Consider the following 4,855-nt stretch of genomic DNA (forward strand, 5'->3'; position numbering starts at 1 on the left):
TGTAATGAAGCTACTGGTACCTTGCATCACCTATCTTAAATGTGTTTCTTTCCTCTCTTTATGCAAGAAAGAAGAGAAAATATTTGCCTCACCTCGCAAAAGCTCAGCCAGCTGTGGAAATATTTGCTAGAATCTAGGTTTACTTTAATATGGAGTTAAGGTCCGGTAGAAGGATGAATGGCTGGTTTGCTCACAGTTGATTTCCAAGAGTGTTTTTTTAATGGGATAATTTAGGTGACTACTATGAAACATTTCTAGTCTTAATAGCATCTCACTTCAATTGTAGCCTGAGCTTGAAAGAAAGAAACAAGCTGTTCTTGGAGAGAGGCCAGTGTACTTGGAAAGGAAAGATTCTAGGATAACCTTGTCCAACTCTTCAACATTTCCAGATGAAGCATTTTTTTTATGCAATCAACTTGGCTTAGTCAAGAAATTTCATGGTTGATTCAGGCAGCCATATCTTTCATTCGTAACAGGCTCCTTCCATTTCCCCGCACAGAACCACATCAAGGCAGGCATTATATGGCAATTGGGATACTCTTATCATTTAGCTTTAGAAGGCTAAAGTATAATGCTATGATCCTATACTATACAATACAATAGCAGAGTTGGAAGGGATCTTGGAGGTCTTCTAGTCCAGCCCCCAGCCTAGGCCGGAAACTCTATACCGTTCCATACAAATGGCTATCCAACATCTTCTTAAAGACTTCCAGTGTTGGGGCATTCACAACTTCTGGAGGCAACTTCTGTTCCACTGATTAATTGTTCTATCCGTCAGGAAATTTCTCCTCAGTTCTAAGTTGCTTCTCTCCTTGATTAGTTTCCACCCATTGCTTCTTGTTCTACCCTAAGATGCCTTGGAGAATAGTTTGACTCCCTCTTCTTTCTGGAAACCCCTGAGATATTGAAACACTGCTATCATGTCTCCCCTAGTCCTTCTTTTCATTAAACTAGACATACCCAGTTCCTGCAGCTGTTCTTCATATGTTTTAGTCTCCAGTCCCCCTAATCATCTTTGTTGCTCTTCTCTGCACTCTTTCTAGAGTCTCCACATCTTTTCTACATCGTGGCGACCAAAACTAAATGCAGTATTCCAAGTGTGGCTTTATCAAAGCATCATAAAGTGGTATTAACACTTCATGTGTTCTTGATTCCATCCCTCTGTTTATGTAGCCTAGAACTGTGTTGAGTTTTTTGGCAGCTGCTGCACATGGCTGGCTCCTATTTCAATGGTTGTCCACTAGGATTCCAAGATCCCTTTCACAGTTACTACTATTGAGCAAGGTACCACCTATACTGTACCTGTACATTTTGTTTTTCTTGCCTAAATGTAGAACCTTACTTTTTCACCATTGAGTTTCATTTATCTAATAGTAGGTAATGGTCTACTTTATCAAATGCCTTACTGAAGTCCAAGTAAACTATATCGACGGCATTCCTCTGGTCCAGTAATTTTGTCACTTTGTCAAAGAATGCAATAAGATTAGTCTGGCATGATCTGTTTTTGACAAACCCATGTTGGCTTTTGGCTATTACTTTGTTTACTTCTAGGTGTTCGCTAATTTGTTATCTTTTCCAGAACCTTTCCTGGTATTGAGGTCAGGCTGATAGGTCTAAAGTTTCCTGGATCTATTTTTTTTTTGAAGATAGGAACCACATCAGCTGTTTTCCAGTCCCCTGGCAATTCCCCGGTGCTCCAGGATCTTCACAGAGGCACTGAGTTTTATAAATATGAGCATGATAGTGTAGAATAATCATATCCAAGGACCAGTGGTGGGTTTCAAAATTTTTTGGAACCTCTTCTGTAGGTGTGGCCTGCTTTCTGGGTCCACTGGTGGAACCTCCTCTAACCGGTTCGGTAGATTTGACGAACCGGTTCTACCGAATAGGTGCAAACTGGTCTGCCTATACTGTTTATTAAAGTCCACCTATTTAAAAGCACTCTATTGACTAATTGCTAAAACTGACATGATTACGGAGCATTTACGTGACATCAAATATAAAACAAATGTAGCCAGAATTGTGGGTGGCAAAATGTGGCCTTATGGCAGGAGACGTACAGGGAATGTGTGCTCAGTTGTGATAGGGCTCTTAGCTGTGTCAAAGCCATGTCTCTTGAAACGATAGGAAGGAAGTGCTAAGGAAAATGGAATGGACAGGGCATCACTATCTTCAGTAGCATGGGCACTCCACTCCTGTCTAAATTCAAGGTTTTAGATTTGCGCATAATTGTTAGGCTTCAAATACACTTTTGAAATTCCCTTAAGATTGTGTGTGTGTGTGTGTGTGTGTGTGTGTGTGTGTGTGTGTGAGAGAGAGAGAGAGAGAGAGAGAGAGAGAGAGAGAGAGACAGAGACAGAGACAGAGACAGAGACAGAGACAGAGACAGAGACAGAGGGATGGAGAGAGGGAGGGAGGGAGGGAAGGCGGGAGGATGAATTTATTTACTGGTAATTTTAACCTTTCCTATTGCTTAAATGGGAGGGAAGGAGGGAGGATGAATTTATTTACTGGTAATTTTAACCTTTCCTATTGCTTAAATGGCCACTGCCTTTAGTTTTCATTTATTTCTGTCTGCAATACAGACCTTCCTGAATATATCGAAAGCCAGTTTTAAATTTAAAGAAATATGTTTCCTACCCTTCCGAGAATTACTTAGAAATACATATCAAACAATTCTTCATTTGGTTATATAAGACACAAACTCTGGACCATTGCTTCAGAAGAGCTAAAATAATAGCATATGCAAAGTTATGGTGATGTGATCCTCATTTCAGTTCTTGAAGAGATACATAAAATCGCCCTTGGCATGGTATCCATGGAAAAAAATTATATGAGACAGGTGTGAAACCCAGCCACTGATATACACAAATTAACTTTCCTATGTATGCTGTTTCAAAGGGAGCTTACATAATACCATTAGTAAGTGAGGAAGCCAAGTGCCAAGAAGATGGACATTTTTCTGTTTAAATGATTCCCAGTGTTGGAAATTTAAGCCAATCTGTTCACTTCCCTGCTCTAGATTATGCAGAGGCTTTAACAAGGACACAAAGTGGTTATGTTGCTCTTCAACAAATATGACAAATGTTTCCAAAGTAGAGCTGCAAAATAGAGCTACAATCGAAGGCGATACAGACATAGACTTAGATTATGTTCATTTCAATGTCAGTATAATTATAGATATACAGTATTAATATGGACATAAAGCTTTGAAGGCAAAGGTGTAACACTAAGCCCCCAATAGTTCCATTATTTCTTCACCTGAATCTGGTTTAACAACTTACTCAATAAATTGGAAATAGCTGCTTTGCTATTAGTACTATCACACAGGAAGGAATAGTAAATATTTCATTTATACCCAAATGAGATTTTCATGTTTTTTGTATACTCTAAAAGTTGACCTCAATGTTCTAATAGTTCAGAATTTCCTGGCTTTCCATAAAGCCACCAAGACCTGGCTGTTCCGAGGTGGCGCAGTGGTTAAATGCAGCACTGCAGGCTACTTCAGCAGTTCTGCAGTTCGGCTGTTCAAATCTCACCGGCTCAGGGTTGACTCAGCCTTCCATCCTTCCGAGGTGGGTGAAATGAGGACCCGGATTGTTGTTGTGGGCAATATGCTGACTCTGTAAACCGCTTAGAGAGGGCTGAAAGCCCTATGAAGCGGTATATAAGTCTAACTGCTATTGCTATTGCTATTGCCTGGGGCTGTTGATTAATATCCAGCCCCACTTAGACTGAATGGATGGTGCAATCTTAATAATTGTATTTTAATTTTAATTTTTTTAAATGTTTTTATCTGCCTGTAAGCCGCCCAGAGTCCCATGGGAGTGGGTGGCATACAAATTTTATTAAACTGAAACTGAAACTAGAACTAAAACCATAACGCTAAGTAGATTCAACAGAAGACTATATAGGAATGACAGGTAAATACAGTATGTTCATTTTGTCATAATGCTCAAAGGTCTTTTCAATGACAATGCTAAGTTAATGAAATATTAAATGGTGTTCCCCAAAAATTCATGATTCTCTTACATTCTGTTAAGACTCTTGATATAGACCATCTTCACTGGTCGTTGCCTTATGGAAAGTATTCTGACCCCCCTCTTTGCTCGTTCACAAACTAGAGTCAGACAGAACTTCAAAGGAAATATCTTTATCAATCCTGGCTCATGCTGGCTGCGAGCCCAAAAATAAACGTAGATAAAGTCTCTGGCAAAAAGTTACACAGCAAAAGCAAAAACAAAAAGCTCTTAGAGCAAACCAGGTTTACAGAAAGCAAAATTACTTATCCAAGTGCCTCTTTGAAACAGGTTTCAGAAAGCAAATCACTTATCCAAGTGCCTCTTTGAATCTCGAAACTGAACTCACGAACAAACAAACAATGAACCAAGAACAACGAACAACGTTGACTTCTGCAACTAAGGCGTGGCACCATCCGTCTTTTATCTGCAGAAGACGACCCTAACGAGCAACAGCTGCTCATTATTCCTGCATCCCGACGCAACTCACAGCAAGCTTCTGCTGAGTCACAACAGGAAAGGATTAGCCATCATCTACTAAAACCCAGCATTGTGCTTATCATGACAATGAGATCACAGAGACACCCCACACACACACTAATGCCAGCTGCATACAACTGAAAATCTGAACTGAATTAATCTGCTGGGATAATGACATTCTCAGAAACCTCTATTGTTTCATGATAGTTGCACAGGACTAAATTTGTACTCCTATGTTGTTTATAATGTGTATTAACGTCTCCTAAGACTACCATCCTTACATTCTCTTAACACTGCACCAGAGGCAATTTCTACTGGCTTGTTCAAAGAACTTGATGGGGCATGGATTGATGGCC

The sequence above is a fragment of the Thamnophis sirtalis genome, unplaced genomic scaffold (assembly GCF_051295495.1).
Source record: "Thamnophis sirtalis isolate CommonGarterSnake01/CBP01778 unplaced genomic scaffold, rThaSir2_p1.2 scaffold_11, whole genome shotgun sequence".
Lineage (NCBI taxonomy): Eukaryota > Metazoa > Chordata > Lepidosauria > Squamata > Natricidae > Thamnophis > Thamnophis sirtalis.